The following is a 23960-nucleotide window of genomic DNA, read 5'->3' as shown; positions in this document are numbered from 1 at the left end:
TGCTATGAATTGACTTAAATCATCTATGATACAATATTTAGGTTCTTTTGAGTAGAAATCAATAGGCAATAGTTATAGGAGGGGGTTAGATGCTGTTCTTATGCCATCTTTCCATGTAAAAAAAAGGGGAAATTTCCAGGCCTCCCTGGTGGCACAAGCGGTTAAGCACAGCACTGTGAAGCTATCAGCAGCCTCTGCCGCAAGAGTTCGACCCCTGGCAGGCCAGGAAGCCTCTCCTGTCTCACGTGCTGCTCCCCTCAGTAGTATATTTCAGTCATTCTGCCTGTTCTGTTCCCCACTCTGTCTCTGGTGACTCCTCTCACCCTGGCCTATACTCCAGTTCTTGTATGGATAAATAAATAAATCTTTATAAAAAAAGGAAATTTCCTAAGTAATTAAAAATAAAATTTTTCTCCAAATAAGGAAATTTATGAGTCAGCATACACAATATAATCCTACAAACTCTACTAATTCTTAGTGTTACGTTTTTTTGTGTGTGTGCTAAGACTACCTAGGATGAAAGTTTAACTAAAATGAATGAATGTAAATATGATATCAGTGTAATTCAGCTGACAGGTTAGTCAGACTTGGAAGACCAGTATTCTACTAATCTAGTGTTTAGACAGTGTTCTGTAGGTATCAAATCTAGGGTGCCATTTTTCAAAGTACATGCCTGGTTAGATTTTTAAATTAGCATCTTGTTACACAGTAAATATTTCTAAAGCATTTTAGTATCTATTTCAAAAATCACTAATTTCAAAAAAAATCTATTTCTAATGAATTTATAGCTAATATATGGAGGTGATGTTTTTGACTGATCAATAAAGGCATCCAAAGCACTGGTCATAGCCACTGCTCGTAGTTATTCTTCTGATTATACCTAAATTCACTACCCTTTCAAAATTGTTCATCCCTTTACTTCAACAAACGTCTGTCAGTGGAAATACTGAAGGTGATAGGTGGTGCATAAAGGGAAGATTGATGGTTTTCAGTGTGGGCACAGGGAGATTGAGATCAGCTGTTCAGAGTAAAGAGTTCACTGGTTTACTGTTAGAAAGATGCATCTTTAATATTTTTCTAAATGAGGACTTTCAGAGATTTTATTATGTCTCAATCTGTAGTCATAAATATATATTTTCCTTGATATAAGGGGATACCATATATTAGCCAAAACATGGTAATAGTACTCCAGTCTAAAATTCCATGTAGGGGGAAGGGCATGTTCAATTGTGCAATTCTATAGACTGGTTCCTTGAACCAGTCTCAGAAAGCAAATAGAAAAAAAACAAACAAACAAACACAAAAAACAGATCTGGATCAGTATTGATGCTTTATTTTAAAGAAAGAGACTATACAAACTCTTGCTGCAGGTTTGGTAAAAAGAACCACATTTAGTTTTCTTCCTGGTCTCCACAAAAATTAAAATCAATCTCCCAAATGATCTACATCTGCAAAGATACACAGAAGTTGAAGAAAAACACTCAAAGATTTAATTGTGTTCATTACACTAAACTTACATAAACCAGGATGTGGCTCAATCTATTTTGAAAGGATTTACAGCCTTAAAAGTTAAAACAAAAAGAAGCCTCTAGTTAACCTTCAATTAACCAAAGCTGCCTGGCACTTTCGTATTAATCAAGATTTTACTCTTTGCATTATTTTTATGACATTCCGTTTTATTTAGTTTCTTCAACGTATTTCTCAGAGGTGAAATAGCTCTATTTTATGGATGAAAATCAAATCAGAACGTGGAACACTGCCGTGTGACTTTCATAAAGTTGTCTCCTGAGGTTCTTTTCTTATTTTTTAAAATGACAATAATGAGGTAAATTCCACTGTGCTGTGCAAAACAGAGTAAATCTATGCAGAGAAGCAGGGCAGTGATGAAAAGACTAAAGGTTTTGGCACTGAGTATGAGTTCTGTGACTTTGGGAAAGGTATTAACATTCCTGAACTTCCATTTCCTCATCAATACAGTAAAAATGTGAATCCTCATCAGTGCTTTGCAATGCTAGGTGAATGAATGTATATAAAGAACTTGATTTATAGTAGGTAAAACAAAAAAAAAAAAATACTGCTATGGTGTGAATGTTGTGTCCTGCAAAAATTCATATGCTAAATCCTAAAGCCCAAGGTTATAGTATCTAAAGGTGGGGCCTTTGTAAATGAGGTCATGAAGGCTGAGTCCTCATGACTGGGATTAGTGCCCTTAATAAAAGACTCTAGAGCAATCCTTGTCTTTTCCACCATGTGAGACTCTGGAAAAAGAATTCATCTAGAATGGAAACTCTCATGAGACTGAATTTGCTTGTGATTTTGGACTTCCCAATCTCCAGAATGGTGAGCAACGAATGTGTGTTGTTTATAAATCACCCAGCCACTGTTATATTATAGTAGCAGCCATCCAAACTAACATAAGCTTTTTTTTGTTCTGTTAGGAAAAGATACTAAAAATGACTGCAAAGTAGGAAGAGAACCAGTATTATGCTCTCTGTTTTAATAGTGTTTTTTGTCTCTTCTCTGTACTTAATATTCATGTCCATACTCATAAACTCTCATCTAGGTTCCTACTAGTTTTAGAGTAGATGAATTCTACAAAACTCTAAAATTACAAATCCTTAATTTTTAAAAAAAATCCTGCTCAAACAGTAAAGTTATACTTCTGTGAGATCTCCATACATAACACCCATGAATTTGGGTGTTGGGAGATAAATTCAGTTATATTCTGAAGCAGTAATTCCAAACCACTTGCATCAAATTCACTGAGTAGCTCTTACATATTCCCAGAGGCAGAGTCTCACCTCTGATTCAGGAAATCTGCAGTATATTGATGGAATTTGTGTTCTCAAGTGATTTTTTATAATTTCTCGTAGTTGTGGTAAAATACACATATCTACCATCTTCATGATTATTAAGTGTAAATTTCAGTGTCATTAAGTAGATTCATGTTTTTGCACAACTGTTACCAATCATTTGCAGAGCTTTTTACCTTGAAGTACTGCAACTCTGTGCATTTAAAAATAACTACATTTTTTCCCAATCCCCTGATAATCATCATTTTATTTTCTGTCTCTATGAATTTGGTGACTCTTGCTATTTTATACAAACGGACTCGTGCGGTATTTTTCCATTTGTGTCTCACTTAACGTAATGTTTTCAAGATCCATTCAAGTTGTAGCGTGTTCAGAAATTCCTATTTATTAAGGGCTGAATAATATTTCATTATTTGTATATACTACGTTTTCTTTGTCTGTTCATCCGTCAATGGAAACTGCCTCAAGGACTTTTATTAAATATGGAAGACTTCATAAGTATGTGTGTCATCCATGTATAAGTGCAATGTTAATTCTCTCTGATTTTTCCAATTTTTGTATGTTGCTGCAAAACTGAGCATACCAAATGATTTTGGAAACCAGTGATACAACAGCTTTCCAACCACCATTAGTGGGATATTAAATCAATATAATTAAGTGACCAGTATTTTATAAAGACATAAAATAGAGAAAATAGAGTAAGAAAAATGACAACAATGGGAAGTATTTTTCCAAAATTTTGTTTCTGTGTATATGTGTATTTGTTGCAGAAGGTGGTATGTGTGCTGTTTCCAGATATAAAGCTTTTATTATGGTTGTTCTCAGTCTACAAATGCAGAAGATCACTATTCAGCAAAACCAAAATAATGACTATGACAATAAGTCAATTTACCTCATGTTCCCACATTGAACTATGCTGTAGAATTCCAGTCATCTTGACTTTACTTTGAATATATTTAACAAGAGAGTGTACAAGAAAAGTAAGGAATTGAGAACTGCCTTTTGTGAACTGATGGGGACTCCAGACTTCACACAGGGGTTTGAATATTATTTATTTGTGTGTTGTTTTCACAATACTCTATCAGAAGTTATATACCAACTTGGCATCTCTCTGATGCACTAAGTTTTTGTAAAATCCAGAAGTAGATAGAGAATTGCTAGCAGCAGTAATGAAGAGGTGTGAATGCCACTAGATTCAGGATTCTGTTCAAGCTCAGGAAATGCCACCAAAATCAAAATTAATTTCCCCCTTTGGCATTTTTCTCAACCATATGTGGTTTTTCTAATTTATTGTGGTGATTTCTATCACTTTATTGAAAATATACAGGATGTATTTATCTAAGATAAATATGATTTTCTTGGTATGTTTTCTGAAATAATAGCATGCAATATGCATGAGAAAATAAGGCAATTATATAATAACTGTTTGTGAATTGTATTTGGTTCTGCCAGAATTTATGAAAGATATATGTTTAGCAGATGTAAATGTTTATATTAGACTCATATGGAACATAATTATTCATGTGCCTTTTTAAAAATATGGAGCTCCTGTTTATCCTCAGGAGAGTTGTTTTACTTTGCCTTAAAACGTTCATCACATGATTCTACCTCAAAGCCTCTATCAGTTGCCTGATGCTGAAACTGATATCTAACCAGGCAAACATAGTAACCTAAGTTCATGCTTTGTTTTAATTCACCGGGAAGAGGGTAGGATGGATTAAACGATAGAAATGTAGATTGATAGCTGAACAGATGATAGCATTACTGCATAATGATGTAGTTTAAATAGAAAATTGAAAAATTTTTAATTATAATAAATTAAGACATAGGTTTTATTTATTTTTTTAAATGATTCCTTAGTGCTCATCTTTTTTTTTTTTTTCTTTAAGGATTTATTTATTATTTATACATGCACTGGGTACAGTCAGAAGCGTGGGAGGGTGAGAGAATTCACCAGAGCCAGAGCGGGGAGCAGAGCAGGCAGAAGGACCGAAGTACACTGCTGAGGGGAGCAGCGGGCGGCAGGAGAGGTCTGCGCGCCATGTGGGATCCTCCTCTGTGGCCGGGGAGCAGCCGGGGATTGAACTGGCGCTGCAGAGGCTGCGGGCAGCTTCGCAACCCAGCGCTCAACCGCTGCGCCACCGGGGAGGCCCAAGACATAGGTTTTAAATACATAATGAGATCGTGTTCAGAACTATAGTGCTTACTACTTTATAAGAACATTTTGTATTGTGTATCTTTATGGTCTTCAAAAGTATGTGAGAAAGATCAGACTGTACACATTTTACAGGAGAGAACCAGACTCTGACATGAAGAGCCTTGTGACTCACTGGCCATGGGAGTATGAGAGGCAGAAGTCAGCCTGGGCTTCTCATCCAGGCATGGTGTGGCCAAATTGCTGCGGGAAACAAGAACAGTTCTTCACTACTGGTCAGCTTATCCTGAAAATCCCCTTATTTCAGGACCATTTGGCCGGATGGTTAACCCTTGTTAAGATTATTTATTATTACCTTCAAACCTCTCAGCAAAAAAATACACAACAAAAATAATTTTATTCTTTTCCAGTTTTGTAAACATGCTTTCAGTGGAAGTTCCCAAATGTGGGTAATGCACTAAAAAAACCACAAGGCTTTTGGAAAACACAGATTCAGGGACAGGACCCAGATTTATTTATAATTCACAGAATGCCTCACTCTGACAGTAGCCACCTTTACCGCATTCAAAATGTGTTTTTTTACCCAGAAATCTCTGTTTTCTCATAGTTCCACAGCCAATTCTGATGTTCAGCTTGGAAATTGCTGTTTTAGAGAACCGCTTTAGAACAGCATAAGAGGAAAACCAAATAAAAAAGACACTTGTTTATTTATATACCATAGTCTACAAGTCTGAAGAAATCCCAGGTTTAATTATCCATGAGTTTTACAAATCAGAGTACCTTTTTTATAAAGAGAAAGAATATATAACTATGAAGATGAAATTAGTTTTAAAAAAGAATATTTACTAAGAATGGGAAAATAGTCACAACAAATTACATGTTTTTAAAAAGCTTTAAACTACCACAAACATCATTATTTATTAACTGCCTGACATAAGGTTGTGCTTTGCAATAACCTGAAAATTTCTCCTTATTAGTTCACAAATATCATCCTCATTCTATTTTAATAGAAGAATGTAAACTGTGTGGATGTACCAACTTTAATTCAACTGCTATCTTAGGTTTCCAATATTTTTCAAAGACAATGAACAATCTTGTGAATATGTATTTTCATATTTTTGGAGGCGTTATCTTCAAGAATAATTCCTAGGAATGTGGTCACTAAGTCAAATTGTAAACATATATGTAATGACTTTATATATTGCTAAATTTCACCCCATAAGGGTTGTAGCAAATTTTTTTACTGCCAACCTATGTCTCCATTTCCTCGCCAAGAAGTACTGTTATTCTTTTTAATTTTTGACCATTTAACAGGTGAGAGCACATTAGTGTAATTTAAATTTGCATTTTTCTTCTCATGAATGAAGTTGAACACTTATTCATACATTTAAGATTATTTTTACCTATTTTTTGTGAAGTGATATTTTAAAAAAAAAGAACTGAAATATTCTGTTTTGCCAGCATGATAAATATAGTCTTAAAATGCTGATTTCTACTTCTCTAAGTAGTGTATACACGTTACAGTTACTGTTGATAGTGCAATTATATAATGAAATTATAACAATGGTTTGTTATTTTGTAACTGAAGCTTGCACATCTTAAAGGCAAATAGCTTAACATTTATAATTCAAAAGCCAGTACTAGGGTGGGAAATTGGCCAATTCCTTCAACAGGCATTGTCAATTCTAAATTAAGAGTATTGGCTAAATAGTTGACACTAAGTAATGACATTTATTGCAGAATTTTAATGAGTATGGTAGGTGTTGGTCATCCTAGGACAACTGCTTGAAATAGCTCTTAGAAAGTATAGAAATGTTTCACTGTTTAAGGTATTGTGCTGACAAATTAATTAGCAAATAATTGTGCCATGAAACTAACTCCAGTGTTCTGTGTTAGCATTTACTTGCCTCTATTTGAAACTATCCATTGTTTGCTATTTATTCAAATAGTTTCAGTTCTAGTAATTGCATGTTTATTTTTGTGGATGCAAATGATGTTTTGTTTGTGGTGTGCATATTTGTGTGTGTGTGTTATCAACAATCTAAAGGTTTCCAGACACAAATATTCCATTAATCAAAACTGATTCTAGAGGATTAGTTGCCAAAATGTAAGAGTATTAGCAAAATACTTTGTCTTTGAACTTATATGTAGAAAGGGCAGTTTTAAAAGCCTCTTTGTCCATTTAAAGGCACTGTAGTGTTAAAATTTTCTACAATGTTCATCCGATAGAAAATCAAAACAGATGATTTGAATCAAATTGTGCATTTCTGGAAACCTTACTGTCAGAAGAACACGATAGTAGATTTCTAATAAATAATAAATAATTATACATGTTAAATTCCTAAGATTTTTTTTTTTATGCAGTGTTCTGGTGTCATGATTATAATTTATTTTATTAGGCAGCCCTAACAATTTGCTTCATTTGCATTTGTTGTTCCTGAGCTGGAAATTTGATAGGGGTAATTTTTTTGTTCCCAATGTTTTGATAAGCATTTAAAATCATTTATTAAAGAAATCTCTTGATCCATTGAAGTTTTAGATTTTATGAGATCAATTTCCTTGCTAATTGTCTGATACATGTTCTGAATGTCTGACCAAATGTATTATGTGGCTCATATTTACAAGATGTCTTCTAATTTTCATTGTTTTCAATTTTTAAAAATTTAAGACGTTTAATTCTTTGGAGTTTATGATTTTGTCTTTATAGGATTTTTCTTTTCTCATCTCCAAAATATAAGTGTCAATCATGATTTACTCTATTTGACATTGATCTGAAAGATTAGAAAGTAATAACATAGTTTCATTCTAAATGTGCAGAATGTGAATATGAATATATTTTCAAAATGTAAATAATGAAAGAAACTGAATTTTAAAATAGCTTTTACTTAAAATATTTGAAATCCCATTAAAATATAAATCATTTAATATATAATACATGTAAAATATTTTATGATATATTTACATTATACATATTATAGATTACATGGTAGATATCATATGATATATAACATGTCATAAAATTTTAAGTTAAAGCAATTTTGACAGCTGAATTTGGAAATTTAGTAAATTTGAAAATTTAATTTTTTAAAATACTTTTATAAAAATAAAACTATTCTCAATTCTATTTGCTCATATAATAATTGTTAGCCTGCAACTGAGGAGTACCCAGGGACCCCAAACTACTAAGGGTTATACACTTTAAAAGAGATAATGTTGTCACTACACAAGGTCAAAGGAAGCAGACTCTTATTGTGAGACATCTTTAATAGAATTAGTGTGCACAGAGAGAAAAGAAAAGATAAACCTAATAATAGTTTCCCAATAAACCCCTCAAAATTATCCATGTCCTTGTGGGGAAATGCCCTATTAAACAGGGTCAGCCTGAAGCAAGGCTTCCAAGCACAAAAGCTTGCCACAAATCTGAGGTTCCTTCCAGTGGGAGGAAGGGTAAGAAAAGGGATATCCCACAGAAAGGGATAAGGCCAATCTGGGACAAAAAGACCAAAGTCGAAGTAAAAATCAGCATAGTGGTAGCCTGTTGTGTCGGGACAACACCACACTGACAAAAGGGAGTCATGGAGCAGGCTGCACAATGCAGATGCTGCTGAAGAGCAAGATCCTGGCCCTTTTATTAACACATGTAATTGATTGTAAGGAGATTAAAGAAAGGGGAAGGGTGTAGAAGATTAAGGATTGTGAGTCTGCCCTCCAGGCACTTCTAATCTACTTGATGATACACCCTAATCCCCAGCCATGGTTCTAATCTTATCAACAAGGCGCTCCACTGATCAACTTCTAGGGTCCCTTGTCATACATCGGTCCTCAGCTCCCCGGGGAATTCCCGGTCATACCTCCTGATGTAAAAATTGGGAGTATATGTTATGCATCAGTCCTCAGCTCCCTGGGCATTCTGGACATACCTCCTGATGCACATGTTATGCATCAGTCCTCAGCCCCCCAGTTGTTCTGGACATACTTTATGATGTATAACCTTCCCAGTGTGATCCAACTTTGTGCTCTTGTTTGATCTGAAGGGCTTAAGGGTTTGGGCTCCTGTTCCTAACTGGCTGGGCCATTTTGACCTTGTTTAGGTGACAAAATGGTGGCCAAATAGGCTGCTTAGGAGTAGCAGACCCACAGTAACCATTTTATTATCTAAGGACAGCCTTCCCACATGTATCTAATCCACATGTTTCAAGTGTTTCTACATATGTCTCCCCCACCCATATCCTTCAAGTGTCCCCAAGTCCTTAGTGTTATGGTTTTTAGAGTCTGTGGGTTTGGAGTGTGGGGCCCTTGGGTTCACTCTGGGGAAGGTTTCACCAGAGCTCCCATTTCAGCGACATGTGGCGAGTTTCCCAGGTGAGTTTCTCCACACGACAGAGACATTAGTTATATTTAAAGGGAAGGTTTATTAGGGAAGGGATGAAACAGTTAAAGACATTTGCATAGACGCAAGCAGGCAGGAAGAGCTACCCAAGAAGGGACAGGTTTGCTGAGAGAGGCCTGCAGGTTGCAGGCAGGCAGCCTTGAAAGGTCATGGGCAGGCAGGAGGCTACTGCCTTGCAGAGGGAGAGGGTTGGTGAAAAGAGGCACCTGCATAGTCACAAGTGGGCAGTGGGATTGCTGCCCCAAGCCATGCAGACAGTGAACTGATATAATCTTCTTCTGTTTGGGAGGGGTCACTCCTTATGAGCTGTCAGTTGGTTGCTAATTTTGGATAACTATGTAGAATTTGAAAGGGACCAGAGATTCTACAATGGGCTCAATCTCCATATTTACCTTTGGGCCTGTGCTTTAGACAGCATTCTGCTACCTGCTTGGATGTTATGCTTTGTTATCTAGGCATCCACACCTCAGGATACTAGTTTCCACAACTGTGTGGATGGTTATGTTAATCTCATCTGCCCCCACCTCCTTGTGTGAACCAGGGTTCTGGTCTTGTGAAGCCTCCTTTTTTAGTTTTTCTTCTATTCTCGTCCTCCATCACTTAAGTACAAGTTAAAGCTAGAGAAGCAAAAGCCCAAGAGCCTACCTGCCTTCTGTGTTACAGAGCTTCACCACCTGCTCAGCTACAGCCACATATCCCAGTGGTCCCCCTCACTCAGGAAGTCCATTTAATGACATACTGGGACCTGTAATCCAAGACAGTTATACATAAATAGGGGCAGGGAAAAATGGCACCTCCCCTTCACTGAGTTGTATTGGAAACACAGTCAGTATCCTAATTGTAAATTTATGCATTCATGTATACAAATTTATTTTTTAAAGATTTGTTTATGCATATAAGAACTGGGGTGCAGGCCAGAGGTGTGGGGGGTGGGTAGGGGTGGTAAGAAGATTCACCAGAGACAGAGTGGGGAACAGAATAGGTGGATTGACTGAAATACACTGCTAAGGGGAGCAGCAGGAGAGACAGGAGAGGTCTGCTATACCATGTGGGTTAGCTCCCTGGCCGGATTTCGAACTCATGCTGTAGTGGCTGTGGATAGTTTCATAGTGCTGAGACTTAACCCCTGCACCACTAGGGAGTCCCCATATATGCAAATTTAGAATAACAATTTGCCTATTATTACAAAATGTTTCTTAGCCATTATGTGCACCTGTTGCAAATACCTTAATGATTTGCCAGTAATTTCAGAAACATGTTTTACAACACAAAGGGAAGCTGGGAAATAGACATTTCACACATGGAAAGTATTCTTTATTATGTAAAAATCCACTGCATACACTTTTTCTGAGAAGGATGAATGTATCTCGTTTTACTGAGTGTTGCCACTACTCAATTCTTCCTGATGCTCCAAATTAGTGCCTGTCCCTTTGCCTGCAGCACAGCAGTCATTCATGGAATTCAGCTCAGTAATTTTTTGTTTTTGTTTTGTTTTGAGGAAGGAGATGCAGAAAAGCACTTCCCTAGAATGGAACAGTGTTAGTTATGGGAGTGGATTGCAGGTAACCTGTAACCTAGATTACAGTTCAGCATATTTCTCTTTCTGTATGTTGTAGGGCTCCCTAATGTGTGGGAAAAACTCTTATCTGAATCTAAGTACAGTAATGGGAAATAAAACAGACATGAACAAAATTATTTTGACTCAATATACTATTCAAATCCATGTAATCATCACAAAAGTATGAAATAATCAGTCAACTATTTTTGTGAACAGTAACTTGAAATGATTAGAAGGATTACTCCCATCTGGTCATATTCTCTCACTAACATAATCTTATGACAAATGTGTGTATATTTACTTAGTATATACGGGAAGAAGAAATCACATTCAATAATCAATTTGCTCTTTTTTAGATATTAATACAGTAGTTTGGAAACAAATATCTTGTGGCATATTTAGTTTGTTCAACTGAGCTGCTTTCATGATCTTAATGTAAAAAATTCATTAATTAGGTAATTTATTCTACTTATAGATAAAAAGAATATAATGATGACTTACTGCTTTCAAAGCTGAATCACTTTATTATTTTAAAATATTTAAGAAGAGAAAAATTTAAAATTTAAATATCCTTCTCAAGTTAAGATATATTCAGGTATTAACAACCTGAAATAAAGATTAAAGGCTGTTAATGATTCTTGTGGGTTCTTTGATAGTAAGTTTATTGGCCTGGGTTCAAAAACCTGGCTGGGACTCTTCTTTCAAATCTTTCTCTCCTTTCCAAAACTGCAAACTTTAATTAAACAGTTTCCACTTTCCTCATTTACAAATGAGTCACTGCTTAAGAGAATTGACTGATCCTAATTGGGAATGAGATCTCCAAGAGATCTGTCATTTCCACACTCTTAAATACTGCAGTCATTGGGTGACTCAGTTACCAATAATTATTCAAAATTTCTAATAATGTGCCTAATTTGAGAAAAATTAAGAAGTACTAAGAATTCAAGTGTGTACTGAGCATCAGTCTTCATATTTCCAGCTCCAGCTGATACACTGGAGCGGGGGATTAAGCAGAAATGGAATCGGAAGTTAATATCACTGTGATACTGGTAGGTAGAGTTGATCATCTCTACCAGAAAGGACAGAATTGTTAGGAAGAAAAGAAAAAAGAGGAGGGGATAAGGATGAGAGAGGAACAACAGCTCAAAATGAAGCCCTTTTGCAGAGCCTGCTATCACTAAGTCTTAATACATAACCTAATTTCAGCTTCAGCCTCTCCCAAAATGGAATTTTAAACCAATCAGTCTGGGATTTCTTGGTGAGTATTAGTAATCTGCATAATTAATACCCTCTTCCACTAAAGGAAAGTTGCTTGGCCTGAAGTAATCCTTATCTTTTGCTAATGATCTTGTCAGTCCCTCTGTCTAAGTATTAAAACCTTCCATTTTGTACAATTTCTTGAAGGACCTTCTACTTCCCAGGTGGGATACTACCAGATCTATGAGTCATTTAATGAAACCAATTTGATGTTTGAAATTAACTCCCTAAGATTTTTGTTATTTAACAGAAGTTAAGACAATTCTGGACCCTTATCAATCCAGAGATTGTTCCAGAGGAACCTTGTTAAAATTAGTCCTTATTTATCCTTTCTTTTCCAACATATTTGCCTTTCCACAATTTTTCACCCCTAGAAGCACAAAGTCCCATTTCTTTTGTCTTCTTACTTCTCTGAAAATGTATTCTTTTGTTGAGATGTTATACAACCCCTGTTCTAAGCATCTCTTCCCTGTAGCATGAGTTCAATCCCCGGCCAGCCAGGGAGCTACCCACATGGTGCAGCAGACCTCTCTTGTCTCACCTGCTGCTACCCTCAGCAGTGTATTTCAGTCAATCCACCAGTTCTGTTCCCCACTCTGTCTCTGATGAATCCTCTTACCCCCTGCACCTCTGGCCTGTACCCCAGTTCTTAGATGCATAAATAAATATTTAAAAAAATAAGACATTGGTTTATAATACTGTATATGATTCAAAGGAATAGGATCACACCTCTTCAGCTGTATGTCACCACACTACGTCCTCCACCAAGGCACCCATAGTCCTCCACTATAATCAAATGGGACATTTCTCATTAGTTAAGATTTTGTTTTTCTCTTACTAATCTGTCTTTTAGTCTTTTGATAGTCTAATTTTCAGAGTCTCAGCTAGAGAACTGAAGATTTTTTTTTTCCCTCTCCTTCAAAAGAACCACTAAGGACTAGATTTGGATTTAGAAGAATGGATCTAGTTCCTAACTCTGGAAGCTAGCTACATGATCATAAGTCACTTAACTATCAAGAGATTCAGTTTCCTTACCTGTAAGATGAGCACAAAAATAGCTGTTGACTTACCTGCCAGGGTTATTATGAAAAGTAAGTTCATGAACTTAACAATACATTTAACTGTTAAATGAAGATAAGGTGAAATACCTTTGCTTCCTATCTGGAAGTTTCTTGAGGTTAAGGGTTGTGATATTCCATGTGAAATATACTTATTGTTGTAAGGGTTTTTTTTTTTTTTTAATTTCTGTGTCTTTTTGTTACTCATACTCTCTTTCTGGGATAATTGCACTTCTCTAGACTTACCTTTGTTCCATTTCTTATCTTTTAAAATCTGCTTTTCAGAAATCTTGAAACCTCTTTGTATCTGTATCATAACAAAAGCAGACTCAGATTTATGCTCCTATATGGGCCACTAGGAAAGAATTGACTCAGCCAAACCTTGTCTGAAGAAAGTGACATATCAGGCCTTCCTGGTAGCACAAGGGGTTAAGTCTCAGCACTATGAAGCTATCTGTAGCGTAAGTTCGATCCCTGGCCAACTAGCTAAACTACATGGCACAGCAGATCTCTCTTGTCTCACCTGTTGCTCCCCTCCGCAGCGTATTTCAGTCTATCTGTCTGTTCTGCTCCCCACCCTGTCTCTTGTGAATCATCTCACCCTGCCACCCCCACACCACTGGCCTATACCCCAGCTATTGTATGTATAAATAAGTCACTTTCTTTTTTTAAAAAAAGATTTAACTATAGACAAAGGCCAGGCCTGAAATGAGGATCCAGTGATTCAGAAGGTCGCGCATTAGCCTTGCTTGCAATGAATATGCATTGAAAAAGATTCTAAGTGACAGAATGTCAAAGTTTGGTGTCAAAGTTTGGTGTGGCAATAATAGCATGTTTCTGGACAATTCATTCACTAGAATCGGCGATTTAATTTTGGAACCGGGTCATCAGGCATCAAATTTTTCATGCATCAAAAATAATTTGTAGTAGCAAAATTAACTAAAGTTTTATTTTACTTTATTTTTAGCTTAATGTTTTTACAATTGTTTCATGTCAACATGTTCTTGAGTTTCTAAATTATAAAATTTCCGGGCCTCCCCTGGTGGCACAGCGGTTGAGCTCTGGGCTGTGAAGCTGCCCGCAGCCTCTGAAGCGCTGGTTCGATCCCCAGAGAGGGCCCCACATGGAGCGACAGACCTCTTCTGCTGCGCCCACTGCTCCCCTCAGCAGTGTACTTCATCAGTCTGCATGTTCTGTTCCCCGCTCTGGCTTTCGTGAATTCTCTCACCCCTCCCACACTTCTGACTGTGCCCAGTGCTTGTATAAATAAATAAATCTAAAAAAAAATTATAAAATTTTCTGTGATTTTATTTACCATTAAAATATTTTTTTAAAGATTTATTTATTTAAGCATGTAAGAACTGGCGTACAGGCCAGAGGTGTAGGGGATGAGAGAATTCACCAGAGACAGAGTAGGGAACAGACCAGGTGGATTGACTGAAATACACTGTTGAGGGGAGCATCAGGGAAGACAGGAGAGGTCTGCTGTGCCATGTGGGTCACTCCCTGGCCAGGAATCAAACTCATGCTGCAGAGGCTGCTGATAGCTTCATAGTGCTGCGCCTTAACCCCTTGCACCACCTGAGAGGCCCCCTGCTATTAAAATATTAATGGTTACATACTCTTTTTATCAATAACTGTATTCAAATTTATGACTTTTTTTTTGGCCGTGAATTGTATGTTTATGAATCAATATGCATGCTTCATTTCTTTTTCCTTAATTTTTAAAAAGATTTATTTATTTTTGCATAGAAAAACTGGGGTGTAGGCCAGAAGAGCCAGGGGTGAGAGGCTGCACCAGAGACAGAGTGGGGAGCAGAGCAGGCAGATTGAAATATACTGCTAAGGGGAGTAGCAGGTGAAACAGTTCTGCTGTGCCATATGTGGGTTACCTCCCTGGCCAGAGATGGAACTCAGGCCATGGTAGTGATAACCTTAGACTTAACTCCTGGATCACCAGGGAGGCCCCCTTCATTTATTTTTTAATGTATGTTTTGTTGATGAATATCTTACCCTTTCTTCTCTTTTCTTACTTTAAATCTTATGCATTATTTTGTAAGAGGCATATGGCTTGATTTTGCTTTTACCCACTGTGAAAATTCTGTCTTTTATGGAGGTGGTTCAGCCTACTCACAATTATTATTATATCTGATATTTTGGTCTTAATTTGCTCATCTTTTCAAATGCTATATATCTTTCTACATTTCTCTTTTTATCTGTATTTTATATTTTGTTTTCTTTTACTTTCTTCTGTGATTTCAACTGCAAGCTCTTACTAGTTTATATATGTCACTTTGGTATTAAAGCTATCCTATATTTCCATAATAATCAAATTTAAAGATTAAATTACACATTTAAAATATTCCATTAATAAAATGAAATATAAAATTTCCACTTTAATTACATCTTTCACTCTTATTTCTCTACTATGTCTCCTTCTTCACTTTATAGAATCTGTTTATGTAATTAGGATTTGAATGATTATTGGTAGTTCATTGCTCTGACATTACCCATCTTTTATTTTATGAAATCCCTTGTATTTATTTTATCACCATATATTAAGACTTTTAGTTCTAGCTCTATGTTTACCATGTTTGAATTGTAGTTACTGTTCTCATAGTCTTGAATTCTTCTATTTAAACATACTCGTGATCTTAAATTTTTATGTCGATCATCTTTCAGTAAGCTGGCATACAGCTTCAAGAATTCTTTTCTTTAAAGGAGAGTTGATATGTGATTGATTTCCTGAGTCTTTCTCTCTAAAATTGTTTCTGTTATATCCATCTATGAAGAGAAACTTAACGGCATGTGAAGCTCCTTGCCAAGAGATATTTCCCTTCAGATGGGAGTCCATATATCTATTTTTTCTTCTGCAATTATTGTGCTAAGGATTAATTTGAAGTTTTGTTTCTTTTTAAATGAAAAACAGCTTTTAAAATATATTTTTCTTTTTTCTTATTAATCCATTTAACCAGTGTTTACTGAGTGACTAGTTTAAGCCAGGATCTTATTTTTTACTGGGGACATGTTGTGAAATAAAATGAACAAGTATTCATGTCCTGATGGGATTACGCTTTTTCTCTTAAAAGTTTTTGTACTTAGAAACATTAATTCAAAAGGGTACCTGTACCCCTATGTTTATAGTGGTACTATTTACAATAGGTAAGCTATAGAAACAACACAAATGCCCAAAAATAGATGACTGGATCAAGAAGATGTGGTACATATACACAATGGAATATTACTCAGCATTCAAAAAAGATAAACTCATGCAATTTGCAGCAAGATGGATGGAGCTTGAAGGGATCATGCTCAGTGAAATAAGCCAGAAAGAAAAAGAAAAATATCGATGGTCTCATTCATAGCAGAAATTTAGAAAACCTAAATAAGGGACCAGAGAAAAGACTAATTATAATAAAGTAAAAATCAAAATCAACAAGCAACTATAAACCAGAGACATAGTGCTAGGGGCTGGGTGGGGGAGAAGGGAGTAGGATCAAAACAAGGGGTGTGGGAATTGTATGGGGACTATAACAAAGATGAAAATGCATATATTGTGCAAAAATGAAAAATGATGTAAAAATATAAAATAAAATTAAAAAAATAAAAATTTAAAAAAATAAATAAAAGTTTCTGTACTTAGTTTATTATTTTTCTGACATAGAGGCTGAATTTCATAACTATTTGTTGGATTAATTATTGCGTGAACAAGTGAACTTGTGCTTCTTCTGGGATTCTCTTCCAAATTATCTGGGAGATCTTCAATCTTCTCAGTTTTCTCTCAGCTCTCACTTAGGGTCTATGTTAGTGTCCTCATTGGGTCCTTCTGTTTTGGTTTATAAGATGATATAGTTAATTCAGGAAAAATATGCTTGCATTTTGAAAATCCTGGTTTTACTGATTCCTCTAGCGCATAAAGACTAAGCATATTGCTTCCATTATTTAAAAAATATTTATTATTAAACTTAATTTTTTGTTCTTGAATGGATCTCATTTAAATTGCTTTTTCATAAATTTTGCTAGGACTAAAGCTAAGGTAGTTTTCTTTTTAATTTTAAAATACATATGTGTTGGGCCTCCCTGGTGGCACAGGGGTTAAGATGCAAACTATGAAGCAATCCACAGCCACTGCAGCACGAGTTCGATCCCCTGCCGGCCAGGGAGAAACCCACATGGAGGGACAGACCGCTCCTGTCTCGCCCGCTGCTCCCCTCAGCAGTGTATTTCAGTCAGTCTGCCTGTTCTGTTCCCCACTCTGTCTCTGGTGAATCCTCTCACCACCTGCATCTCTGGCCTGTACCCCAATTCTTGCATAAAAATGAATAAATCTTAAAAATAAAATAAAATACATATGTGCACTTTAATTTATTAATTTTTTTTTGAGAAACATTGGTTTACAGTGCTATAGTACACTATATGCTCTCTCTCCTTTCTACAGTGATTTCTGAGGACTATTGTTAGTTTAGTTTTATCTGACCCTTTGTTTTGTTCTCTATATTCCACATATTTGTCCTTCTACTTCTGACTTATTTTATTTAGCATAATCCCTTACAGTTCCATCCATGTTGTTGCAAATGACAAGTTTATCTTTTTTGATAACTGAATAGTATTCCAAGCAGGTTTCTTAAAATAACAAAAGCAAATAAATACATTTTCAGCTCTGAATTGTTCTTTCTACATATGCCTTGATTTTAGAAATTTCTATCCTGCAAGAATCCATGATTCACACTTGCGTTTTTATCTCCATGATTACTGTCATTTTGTTAGAGGGCAGAATGAGGGACACCCCAGAACCCCCAACCTGCATGTTCTAAATGTATTCTGTCATCCACCACATCAAGACAAAACATATTCTAGTATGTAAGAGTTTCAAAGAAAGGCACTTTAATACAATTAGCAAGTAATAGAAGAGAAAGAATATTTTAAATAGTTTCCGATTAAGTTAAACCCTCTAAGTTACCCATCCCCTCATGAGTAAATGCCCAAATAGGGTTGGCCTAAAGTGGGGCAGCTGAGGCCCAAAAGCCTGCCACAAGCCCAAGGCACCTTCTGATGGGGAATCATAGGAGAGGGGCAGAAGGGGCCAGGCAAGTCTAGAAGGAAAAGAGCAAAATGAAAATCAAAATGAAGGCTGGCATTGTCAGCCCCTCGAAGGGTCTCTCACCCATGTCTCTGTCTCTTTCAAGTGTCTCCTTCCATACCCCACTTCCCAAGCCCCTGGTACAAGTCCAAGGTCAAGAAGCAAGTGTGGCTTCTTCTTTGTGTTTTTTTTTTTTTTTTGCTCCATGTGCCTCCTCCAGATCCTGTCTCTTCTTTCTTCCTCCTGCCTTCCGAGTCTCTGCTTCTTCGTCCTCTGTCCAACCTTTTCTAACTTCACCTTGCTACCCAGCTCCTTAGGGTGGGGCAGGGAACCTGGAACCTCCCCTTTTGCTGGGGGAGTTCTAGCTCTATATTTACCATGTTTGAATGGTCATTACTGTCCTCATATTCTTGATTTATGTTATAAACTCTTCTTTGAAAACTTATAAACTTTTAATTTGTTTTTGCATTCTGAGAGTTCTACAAATTAGTTATTTACATAACTCATTAGATTCTGAATGTCAGCTGTACTAGACAATGTTTCATTTTCACATTTTATTTCTGCTGTTGTCATTTTAGTTTAATTGCAATTTTTCATTTCCACATTGAGATGATTTTTATCTCTTGCTCGTTCCTTTATTATCTACTGATTCATCAGTCATCTCTGACCCTTGAAATTTTGTTGCACTAAGATAACTGTGCAGACCATTATACATGTTCCAGGAAGTATGCACTTTAGTATTCTAAAATTTTCTCCAGTTTCTACATCTTTTAAAAATATGTTCGTTAACTCAATTTTCATGATGCTCCTTTTTCCCTTCTTATAATAGACCCTCTTAACTTTTTGTTTTTTAAGAAATGGAGAAACATCTATCCAAAGCCACATTTTGGGAAGACAAGATCTCTGGATTTCTTGTGACTCTTCATATTAGTAAGCTGGCTGCTAGTTGAATCTGTATCTCATATCTTCAGCTGATTATCAACAGAACCTAAACTTTTCTGTTGCTATTCTGTCTACTGTGGTGAGATATTCCATTATTCCCATGGCCACTTACACATATATATATATATATATATGTATGTATACAGATAGATACATATATACAACTATATATCTCTATATGTATCAACATATATATGTATGTGTATATATAGCTATGTATGTATATATGTATCTATCTATTTATCTATCTACACACACATATGCATATACTCTATTTTTTCAACCCCCATAGAAGATACTAGTCTTATTCTGGGAAGGCGTATCCAGTGATTGCTGTAGGTGTTTGCAGTGGGACATGATCACAGACTCTGTGTGTCATGACATGTGTGCCTAAAGGGAATTGAGAGAGGCCATTAGCTGCTAGTCTGGTAGCAAATGAATCCAGAAATCTCTACTCTTTATTGAAACTGAGATTTTCTACTTTAATTTTGATTTGCTGTTTTTCAACCAGGAAAATCAGAACTCAAAGAGATTAAAGGCTTTTGCAAAGGCACATATATATCATGAAGGGACTTACCTGACCCTCTAAGAAATAAAACTTTAACATTTACCTTCTGGGAAAATGAGCTCTATTTTGTGCTATCTACTTTTATTTCTTTTGAATTTCTAATATATCATTTTATGTGTGGGGAAAAATAAGTGATGCAATCTAAAATATGCATTCTTGACAGACTTGGTTACATTTCTATGAGGATGGGAATGCCTGGGGGTTTGAAGCTGCACATGTCTTTTGCAGAGTCGTTACTGTCAAAGAGGCAAAGATTAGATTGCCTTCCAGAGCAAGAGTTTAGGGTATCAGGACTTGAGATTGTATAACCCAGTTTCAGGACCAAGCTACTCTAAGTCTGAGGGGGAAAATGAAAATCCCGCATGTCCCCTTTCCACTTTCAAGCCCTGTAAATAATGCAAGCTCCTGAATTTGCGTACCTGTAAATTGGCATATTTAGTTAGCACTAATTCTTAATTACCAGTACCTATCAATCTAAAAAATATTGACAACAATGGATCTGTTTCAATGCGTCATTCTCCATGTTAGAAACTAGAGGCCCAAAGAAGTTAAGAGGGAAAGATGGTGAGAAGGCAAAGTCACAGAGTTAGTGCAAAGTCCTGACTGGTCTCTTAGTTCTTACATCAGTACTCCTCCCACTGACCAACAAATAATTTTAGCCAGTGATTTCCACAAGCAATTAAATAATAATAAGCATATTCTTCATCCTTCTCTGGGTAACCTAATAAAAAATAACATGTGGATTTCATATTTACAAATTGTTAAACAATTTTCTAATTTCATGTTTATTTAAGAAGCTTAGAGCATTTTTGGTGATTCTCAGAATTGAATAAGCATTTCACTGCTTTTCATTCCATAAAAATTGAGGTGGAAGGTGAAGATGATACCAAGACTATTGAAGTATGTCCCCCATCTTAAGAAGTACAGTGTTTAGTGACAGAACCTGTTTTAGAGGAAAAACCACTGAACCATAAAATCATAGACATTTAAAGTTGAAGACAGTTTGTTTCAATACATTTTAATCAAGTTAACACAATTTAAATAATAGGTAGTGTTGCATGAATGAATGAATAATAGTGTCATGCAGTACTTTTATTTATCCTAGAATTGATGACCATATTTTTACTTGTCTACAAAAGTCATAGATACAAAATTGTAAATAGAGGAGTTCATGCCAGGATTTTATACATTTCCATTATTTTAAATTATGTCATATTTTCTTTTCTCAGTGTTTCTTAAAGTATTTATCAAAAATAGCATCTTATCAATGTGACTCTCCATCTCATATTTCCAATATGTAAGGGCATAATTTTGCATCAGTTGCTATCAATAGTTTATGTGATAATTATCTCTGTATGGTAAATTCATTTTGTAAAATGTTTGCATGTGTACATATATATTATCCTAGGTATTGCCATTATACCTATTCACTCAGTAATTTAACACACAATTCAATAAGATTTTGCTGTTTCCTGGATTCTGTGATAAGAACTAGGTTCTTTTTCATCAAGGAACTTGCAGCTCAGTAGCAGTTTCTTCTGTCTTCTATCTTCTCCAGATACAAAGAATGAATTGTGCTTTAGAAAAAAAAGACAGCATCAATGAATTATAAAAGCATAAATACATAATGAAAGCCAATACTCTCTAATAAAGTAAATATAGCTCATATATCATATGTCATAAATATATAAGATAAATATATTTCAGTGTAAAATATGCCATGATTGCCTTTTGAATCAGAAGAGAAAATAGGCTCTTTTGTTGCACAAATGTATAGAAATAAACCCTGGAAAATAATATAAAACTAAAACAATCCATTAAAATAGCTATTATATACAATGAAATCACATGTATAGACTTACCAGTCACCAAGCTAAAGGTAGAAGCAATAGGATCTGTGTAACCTGAAGTAAAATCAACGCATTTCCCTTCTCTGTGGAGGTGGCAAAGGGAGCATTATAGACTCATTTGCAAACTTATACATAGTAATTTCTATTTTGATATTACTCTTTCTCACCTCCCTAATGTAGCATCATCTAGATTGCCTCTAGGTAAGCATGCACAGGAGACTACTTTTGGGGAGTGATGGAGTCTCAGTGAAAGGAAGCAAGCCGATCAAACGAAAGGAAGCGTTGCATTGAATTGTTTCATAATGATGTTCATTTCTCAGTGACCTTCCCCCACATCATCTGATTTTTAAAAATAAATTCCGCACAATGTGCAACTCTTTCAGCGAGTGCGAGGAAAAAAAGAAATTAGGCGTTATCAAGTGGGCTTTCAACTTGTTGTCACCTGCCCAGAGAATTGGGTCATGGCAGTTGGAATAACTTTGAGCTTTGGTGCCCTGCGCCGCTATTAAACACCAGTTAGTGTGTAGCTGTGTCCTCAGCTGGCAGATGAAAAGGCCTAAAGTTCAAATTGTTTTAAGAAGTCATAATGAAGCCACAAGAGCCATGTGCTTTATGAGAGAAATGTCAGCTCCTGGAAAGTCTCTTAAACTGTAAAGGACACTTCATTACATAGAAGAACTGACTTAATATACTTTGCAAATGACTTCATAACATTCAATTTTGAGAATCATTTCCATTCTTTTATTCACAGTACATAGGGAAATTAGCTGAAATATTTATCTTTGCTTCTCCCTAAGTTTTATAGCACTAGTCTAAAACTAATTAGACTCTGGCAATTAAATCCTGCATGCATGCTTTTTTTTTTTTTTTTTTTTTTTTTGTCCCAGGGAGTTTTACTTGTTATGCAATTTCCTCTATTGCAGAGAGTGGCCTATTTAACTTGAAGGATTTTAGTTTAAGTATTTTTTTTCTTAATGTCGAATTTATTCACTTTTTCCTTGCGTATCTGACAGGTACTTAGGAAGAAGGGAAATGGAAGGAGACAATCATCAAAATGAGCAAACAACTCATGAAATATCATTCACAGAGTGGAGAGGAAGATTTCCTTCTCATTAGGTCTGTGGGAAGTAGGTGCTCTCTAGATTTCCCTCAACCTAAGAAGGCCAAGAGTGCTATGGGGTAAATTCAAGTGTAAAATTAATCTGTAATTTCTGACCAAGTAGATAGCGCCCCTCCCTCATGGAGTTTCAAAGTGCGTATTTCTGCCTGACTTGTTCCCTCAGAACTCTCCCTTGTGGAATTGCTCCATCTGGTTGTTTGTACCATTTCTGTGCAGTAGATGTGTCTGGGGCACTTCCTAAAGGACAGGACTTGCCTGCATTGGGAAGAATTAGTGCAGTGTGAGTTAGTTCAATTCTTCTCTTAGCCCAAGAAAAAAATGTTTCCTGTACTTAGATATTTTTCTTCTTGGAGTTTGCCTGTTTCTATCTGGGTGGCAATATCGTGAGGGTCAAGGTTACAATGTGATTGTGATTCTATCCTAAATCTACCAGGGAAGTGCCTTTTTTTTTTTTTGGCCTGGGTTAGACTAAAGGCAAAATATTTGATAGTGCCTTGCAAATGATTTGGTTCATCTCATTAGAGTTGGGGGAAGAGGTTCCACAGAAAGATTTGTAGCCACAGTCACCTGAAGAGTGATATTTGGCAGTAGTGTCCTCCATTCACATTTCCATTGACAATCTGGTCATAGGAAAATATTTGGTACATATTGGCAACCTGGAATCCCAAATACCTTTTTCTCCAGAAACTTGAATAATACTGATTCCTTGCATTTTAAAATAAATGCAAGCAATGAAAAAGCAGTATTACCATAAAAAAGCAAATTCTTGATTACTCTTAGGGTCTTATATTGGAAAGATAATGCCACTTGGTTATAAACACACACACATACATACACAAAGACACACACACAGACATACACATAAATATAGACATATGAATTAGAGCTAAGATTTATCATAAAATGTATTAGGAAAGACAGAAAAAGCATTGACCCTGTTCTCTTCACATTTATAACCTAGTCATTGTTATAGCTGAATATAAGGTTAGAGAATGGCTGAGTAGTCAGAGCTAAAATGGATGAGACATCAGAGGTCTAATTTAGACTAGAAAATTTTTATTTATCCTCTTAATCATTCATTAAATATTTCAGTGCCTTCTATTTCAAGGCATTGAATTGATCGTGTGGATGACGTAAAGATAGAGCTGACATGATTTAAGGAGTTACTT

This window comes from Talpa europaea (assembly GCF_964194135.1).
Source record: "Talpa europaea genome assembly, chromosome: 4".
NCBI lineage: Eukaryota > Metazoa > Chordata > Mammalia > Eulipotyphla > Talpidae > Talpa > Talpa europaea.
The sequence above is the reverse complement of the archived record's forward strand: the minus strand, read 5'-3'. Positions refer to the sequence as shown.